This window comes from Microtus ochrogaster, unplaced genomic scaffold (genome assembly GCF_000317375.1).
Source record: "Microtus ochrogaster isolate Prairie Vole_2 unplaced genomic scaffold, MicOch1.0 UNK10, whole genome shotgun sequence".
Classification (NCBI taxonomy): Eukaryota; Metazoa; Chordata; class Mammalia; order Rodentia; family Cricetidae; genus Microtus; species Microtus ochrogaster.
In genome coordinates this window covers 3,161,914-3,169,832 of record NW_004949108.1, presented here as the reverse complement: position 1 = coordinate 3,169,832, position 7,919 = coordinate 3,161,914, and positions in this window count along the sequence as shown.

Genomic DNA, 7,919 nt, shown 5'->3' with positions numbered 1-7,919 from the left:
AGGTATATGTCTATGGTGTGTGTGTATATATATATGACTTAGGTATACGTCTGTGGTGTGTGTTTGTGTATATATATGTGTGTGTGTGTATATATATGACTTAGGTATATGTCTGTGGTGTGTGTGTGTTTGTGTATATATATGTGTGTGCGTATATATATATGTGACTTAGGTATATGTCTATGGTGTGTGTGTGTGTTTGTGTATATATATGTGTGTGTATATATATATGTGTGTGTGTGAGACTTAGGTATATGTCTATGGTGTGTGTGTACATCAATGCTTGCTCATGAGGGCTGGGTGCAAGCATGCACACGTGGATGTCAGAGGACAGTTGTCCTTGTTTGGGGCAGGGTCCCTTCACCATGTGGATGCCAGGTTACCTGATCCTTGAGCTCTCAGAGAGTCTTCTGCCTCCCATCTCCCTGTAGGGAAAATCAGGGATTGCAGATGCTTGCACTCCTATATATGTGGGTTCCAGGGATCTGAGCTTAGGTCTTCAGGCTTGCCCAACAAGCACACAGTGGTTGGTGCCATCCCTGGACTGGTGGGCCTGGGTTCTATAGGAAAGGCAGGCTGAGCAAGCCATGGGGGGCAAGCCAGTAAGCAGCACCCCTCCATGGTCTCTGCATCAGCTCTTGCCTCCAGGTTGCTGCCCTCTTTGAGTTCCTGTCCTGACTTCCTAGGATGATGAATAGTGATGTGGAAATGTGAGCCAAATAGGCCCTTTCCTCCCCAAGTCGCTTTGGTGTTTCATAGTAGCAATAGAAACCCTAAGACCATTGCGTAGTCTTGGGGATCTACTATTGCTGCTGTGCAAGTGTGCTAAACAACAACCCATTCTTAAGGCCTCCTTCGGCAGAGAGATCATTCGGCTAATGGCCAACAGGGCAGGCCAGGGAAGGATGGTGTCCAGCCAAGAATGGACAGGTTGGCATAGCGCCCATCACATCGAATCCTGTTCTAAGCTTTGTGTATTAGTCTTGCGGTCGGGGAAGGTGATTGTTAACTTGACAATGTGGAGCCGCTGGTCTAGGGAGGACTCCCACTAACTAGAGTGATACAAAATGTCAACATATGGGTTCCTAGTAAGAAATGAATATCACACGGGCCCACATTTAGCATCGGCAGGGCTGCCGTGTTTTCCTTTCCTAGGAAGCAGTCGCCTGTTTGTAATATGGAATCTGCATATTAGAATTGAACCACTCTGGTATCTAAGGTATCAGACTGTCTGGTTGCTAGCCATCTCCAGTGGGTTGCCTTGACAACCAACTGTCCTTCAGTGTCACTGGCTCAGCCCCTTTGTCTCCAGGTCCTCCTTTTCTCTTCTGAATCAGGAGGTCTAAAAGTCGCGTTGCTAAATTGAGAAAGATTCCGTGCTGGAGGGCTGGCTCGGTGATTAAGAACTGGACTGCTCTTGCAGAGGACCTGAGTTCAGTTCCCAGTATCAATGTCAGATGACTCACAAAACCCCGTACCTCCAGCTCCAGGGGATCTCCCAATTCTGGTCTCTGCAGGACACACACACTTTATAATAAAAATAATAAATAATATAAATACTAAATCTTTTAAAAATATAAAATTCCATTGTCGTCTCTTTTTGTATATAAGCACATGAAATATGGGGTACATTAAGCAAAGCTCATCTGTTGAAAGCTGTTGAGACTGGCCGAGAGTTCTCGGGGAATAGAGACTCAGGTCGGGTGATTTTGTTCATTTGTTTGCTTGTTTTTGTTTATCTAGATAGGGCTTCTGCTGTGTTATAGTCCTCGCTGTCCTGGAACTAGCTCCATAGACCACGCTGGCCTTGAACTCACAGAGATTCACCTGCCTCTGCCTCCCTAGTGCTGGGATTAAAGGTGTGCGCTACCACTGCCTGGGCTAGGTGAAGCGATCTTAACAAATTATCTTGAGTGATAGTTGGCAAGTCTGCAGCTTTCGAGGTGGCAACATGGGCAACAGGTGACACCACTGCTGGACCCTAAAGATGGCAGGCTGGGGATTCAGGCTAGGTTTCTGTGTTGTGGTCTTGAGAATTCTCCAGTCTCTCTCATCTGGAATTTTAAGCTGCTAAGTTTAGAAGCGTCCAGAATCTGCTGGCTTGTGGCTCCTCTGAGGTCTGTGCAGAAGGACAGGCACAACTTCCTCCTCGTCTTGTAGGCGGCGTCCTCATCTCTCATGGGTTGCCCTGAGTAGATCGACACCCTGTCCACAATTTCCATTGTAAAGGAAAGCCAGTTATATTGATCGGAAGTGAAGCTCACTCTGCTCTGAGCTCCTTCCCGCAGAGTCCATTCCCATGGGAGGTCACATTCCGGGTACTGCTTTAAAGAGTCTTCACACACCGGGCGGGCGGTCACAAACAGTCAAGTCGCTCCTCACGGTTTACTTCATGGTTCCAGAGCCTGAGAAATCCGGAATCAAGATGGTGCCTTCCTGCTGCAGGCTCATAGAATGGTCTTTTCGGTGTTTTTGAGACAGTCTTCCTTTATGAATCTGACTGGCCAGGAATTCACTATGTAAAGCTGTCTGGCCTCAAATCTCTGATGATTGTCCTACCTCTGCCTCGTGAGTACTGGGATTATGGGTCTGGACTACCACGCTCAGCTCAGACTCCTTCCCAGGGCCACTGGTCCCCATTCTAGGGGAACCATACTTATGACTTCTTGAAGCTTCACCTCCTGATATTGTTAACCTGGGGGCTGGGGTTTCATCACATAAACAGGAAACGTACACAAAACAGATTAGAGTAGGCACACAGCTCACACACTACCAACAGAGGTAAGAGGAGGGAGGGAGCAGGCTTGTTGTGGTCAGCAAGAAGAGTCTAGATGCTTAGGAGAGGTACAGCCTTTGACTCAGTGCCAACACAACCGACTCTTCACTTCTTCGGAGGACTGGGGTGCCACGCAGGCCAGTATCTTGGTACCTCTTCTCATTGTTCAGATCCCCAAAGGAGCAGTGATCTGGCATGGTCCTTTCGCCTAGGTGAGGGTAGCAGAAGGTAGTGGGGGGAATAGGAGAACCCATAGCCAGGGTCCCAAAAGACTGTCCTGTATGGAAGCAGTAACTCCAGTTCTACCAGGAAGAGCGGCAGAAAAGGGACAGTAGAGGCCAAAGAAAAGTATGCCCAGCTCTGTCTCTCAAGGGACGGTCACACCTGTCAAAGAACTCAGTCGTGGTTTCCTGGCCTGACTCATGGAAACCTTCCACAGCTGCGAACAGCAAGGTGCACAGGTATGGAAGGCCTGGCAGAGAGCCAAGAGGCCCAGGTGTCCCTGATGCCTCCAGTCAAGTCCTGGGCGTAGGCCAGCCCACTCTTTATCTGAGCGTTTGGAACAGGTGTGTTCTCTGTCTCTTCTGGTCCAGATGTCCATCCTGGCAGAGCACAGAGAGAAGGCTGGGCTTGGCCTCCAGAGTGTAGCTCCCAGCTCTTATAGTGTCTCCACTTTACTGGCTCCGCCTCACCCTCAGGGGAGGGAGACTAAGACCACTTTCCTCCCTGGCTTTCAGGTGTGCCAGGGAAATATGCAAGGTTTAGGATGGCCTGCCAGGACGGAGCAAGAGGACCCAGCTGTCTGGTATCTTTCTGGAAACAGTGGGACCCTCTTCTGTTGAGGGAGCGGCAGGGCTGCGTCCCCGGCATCCGGCCGCCCGCATGGCTTATGCCCCAAAATAATTACACGGAAACTGTATTATTTTAAACATTGCCTGGCCCATTAGTTCCAGCCTCTTATTGGCTAGCTCTTTTATATTGATCTAACCTATTTTTAATATTTTGTGTAGCACCACGAGCTGGCTTACCAGGAAAGATCTTAACCTGTGTCTTTTTGGAGTGGGAGAATCATGGCGACTCACTGACTCAGCTTCTTTCTCCCAGAATTTTGTTCTGTCTACTCCACCCACCTAATTTTCTGTCCTATTAGGGCCAAGCAGTTTTCTTCATTAATTAAGCAATGAAAGCAACAGATAAATACAAGACCCACCTCCATCATTTCCCCTTTTTCTGTTTAAACAAAAAGAGGCTTTAACTTTAACATAGTAAGATTACATATAACAAAACAGTTATCAAGCAAGAATTACAGTTACAATATTTATCTATATCTATCTTTTATCATAACTAAGGAAAACTATAACTATAACTAACCATTCTTCAACTCCATCAAAGACTCCAGAAGGATATAATATTACCTAAGTAAACAAGAAAGCCAAAACTCTAGAAATGACAGAGACATCTCGCTGCCTAGACAGTCACCCAAAGTTCCGCTGTACCGTTGGGGCATCCATCTTTGGCCTTCAGGCCCATAGTATCCAGCAGACATTTCCATGAAGCAGGAAATTTCAAAGACAGTTTAGTCACTTTCTGCTGTGTCCTGCAGAATGTCTCACAGACTCTCATGAATCAGGAACCCCGAAAGACCATCTCACCTTTAGGCAAGTTCAGCAGTCCTCTCTCTGTGGGTTCTTTGTGTACAGTTTATGCAACAGTCCAGGCAAGAACAGTTTCTTGCCCAAATGGCTATCAAACTCCATAAGGAGCCTCTTCAATGCCCATCTTCCTCTTGAAGTAGCTGGGGCTGCCAGGAGCAGACATGTCTCATTGCCATGAAAAACCCTAAGTTATTAAAATATTTTAAATGCCATATTCTGCAGTCTTTGAGAGATATGAAGAATGTCTATCTAACTGAAATATATCTCTATATATCTAGAAAATCTAACTGACTACAAGCTTGACTATTATCGATGATTATTCATTAGCAACCTGTATTTCCTATTATACATTACATTTTAAAAATGAACTACACAATCACAATACCTTAATCAAGAGCAGAAATACATATACATTTAACAAAATTGACCTTAAAGTCCATATCAATGCAAATTATTCATACCTATATCATATCCCCCTTTAAATGTAAAAGATGTTTATAAACCATATTTGGGAACATGGGCACCACTCTGTTGAGGGAGCGGCAGGGCTGTGTCCCCAGCATCCGGCCGCCCGCATGGCTTATGCCCCAAAATAATTACACGGAAACTGTATTCTTGTAAACATTGCCTGGCCCATTAGTTCCAGCCTCTTATTGGCTAGCTCTTTTATATTGATCTAACCTATTTTTAATATTTTGTGTAGCACCATGAGCTGGCTTACCAGAAAAGATCTTAACCTGTGTCTTTTTGGAATGAGAGAGTCATGGCGACTCACTGACTCAGCTTCTTTCTCCCAGAATTTTGTTCTGTCTACTCCGCCTACCTAATTTTCTTTCCTATTAGGGCCAAGCAGTTTTCTTTATTAATTAACCAATAAAAGCAACAGATAAATACAAGACCCACCTCCATCACTCTTCTACCTGAAAGCTTGGGCTGGGGCTCCCAATGAAGCCACCACTCTCTATGACCGAGCCCCCTGTTCTGTCCTTAGTGGGAAAGCAATGCATATTTTGGAACCACTAGTTGCCAGCGCTACACACTGCCACTCACCTCTGAGCTCAGACACAAGCCGGGCCCGAATTCTGGGTCGGACTGGCTGTAGGCCTGAGCCATCTCCAAAGACTCAGAACTTCAGGGAACCTCAGATTGGGAAGCAAGGTTTACAGAAAGTGGGCACTCAAACTGCAGTGGGGGGTGGGGGGGCAGGCACAGCATAGGGACCACAAGTGATTCCTCCCCCTGCGTCCAGCTCTTCAGTTTTCAAATTGTGGTCCCCCTAGGTAAAGGGGACATTGAGAGTCCTGAATTTTCTTTTCTTTCCCTTTCCTCCCTCCCTCCCTTCCTCCCTTCCCTTCCTTCCCAGACAAGGTGTGTCACCAACCTTGCACTCATAGCCGTAAACTCCTACCCACCCGTCTTCACTGCCCAAGTGCTGGGACCACAACAACCAAAAGTCGTGGTGTTCCTTACAAAGATCTCTAACTGTGAGTTTACAATCTGGGAACAGCCTAGAAAGATTACTACTTTCTAATCTGGATCATTTTCATAGGCCCTCTATGCCGGACAACTGCTGAGGGCTCTCAGTCCAGATGCCCCCTGACATCCTAACTTGTCTGCTCTAACTACTGCAGTCTACAAAGAGGAGAGCGAGAGAAAGGGAGGGCAGCGTTCTCACCCACAGCAGGCTGGCAGGGAAGTGGCTGAGCGCCCACCCTGGATGGAGACCTTGAGGCCTGCTGGATCCCCTCCTCTTGTGAGCCCGCAGGTTCTTTGGCACAGCCAGAGCTTCATGAGACCTCTTGGCTCCAAAGACAGAGACTCAGACTTGTAGCAGAATTTTCTATGCTATGTGATCACAAGATCAACCATCCCCAAAACTCTGTGGGTACTGAGGGAGGGGATGATATTGACGCGGAGAGGTTAGGTCACTCAAGGACCAAGCAGAGAGCCAGGCCCTGGCAGATAGGAGCCCGGGCATCCTGGAGCAGCGATTCTCACCTGGGGGCTGCAACCCTCATGTGGGTCGCATATCAGATACCCTGCATATCAAATATTTATATGACAATTCATGAACAGTAGCAAAACTATAATTATGAAGTAACAATGAAAATGGTTATCTTGTTGGGGGTCACCCCAACATGAGGAACTGGATTCAAGAGTCCCAGTGTTAGGAAGAGGGGAAACCACTGATCTAGAGGATCCTGCTGTTACCCTGAGCTGAGCCGACTTGAAAGTCCCCAAGTAGCAGAGTAGGAGAGTTCTAAAGCAGCAACGACTTTTGTTCTAGGTCCTTAGTGGTCCCCGTCCATAATGGCCTGTACCGGTTGCTGCCCGCCCCCACCCGCTGAGAGGCTCCAAACTCTGGCTTTGCCTTCAACCATCTGAAAACCAGAGCGTGGGCGTGGCCTTGTTGGGAGGGTCAGGGCCACCACTGGGTCCAAGCAGCCACCAGGAAGCCTCACTCCCACTCTGACAGAGGTGGCACTGACTCCACCCTAGTAGGGGGAGGCCAGGTTTCTGTGATGCAGGCCACAGACTCTGTTTGGGCCTCGAGAAGCCACGCTTTGCTCCACCCTAAAACTGTTGACAGAGCAGCCAGGAAATCTAGGTCAGCGGTGGGCGAGGCCCTGCAGGTGTGACCCTGTGCCAGGAGAGAAGTCACGGCCAGCTGGGGAGGGAACACCCATGCTTATGATACATCCCCATTTCCGGGCCCTCCCAGAAACCCTTTCTCTGCAAACTTTGCAGTAGGGGAGAATGGGCGCGTAGGAGTCCAGATCTGGACTCAGCTGTACGCAAGCGTGTTTTTGCCTTTTCCTGGGTCCTCTGGCCCTGACTGGAGACAGCGGTTTCTCTGACGTGGAGCTCCTCCGGGAGCCACACTTTAGCTTCGTGTTCCAAAGCCACTTCTTCAGAGCGGCCTGCCCTGACATTCCCTGGGCACCCCCTCTGTTGTTGGGACCCTTAGTGGGAAGGAGCTGGGGAATCTGTGGAATGAAGGAATAAGTGCAAACACGAGTCAAGCCCCAGAGTCTGGCGGACTCAGTCTAACCTTCATTCTGAGAGCTAGACCAAACTCCGGCACTGCCGGTGCTGACTCTAAAAGACAAGAATCCTCAGAAAGGGACACCCCTCAATCGACTGCCTAAATCCAGGTTCCAAGGGACCATAGAAGGTTTTAGGGTTCTGCTGGAACCATGTATTAAAAAAAAATTCCTTTGTTACAAGTATACTACAGGGTTGCATGAGCTCATATGTTTCCCTTCCTTCCTTCCTTCCTTCCTTCCTTCCTTCCTTCCTTCCTTCCCTCCCTCCCTCCCTCCCTCCCTCCCTTCCTTCTCTCCATCCTTCCTGTGCACACAGAACAGCCCTGCTGAGGTTCTGAAGGCATCCTGACATTGCTAAAGTTCCCAGGCTGGAGAAGCAGTTGCCATTCTGGTCTGTCAAGTTCAGCCAGCCTGCCTGGCACCACTGAGCAGACAGAACCT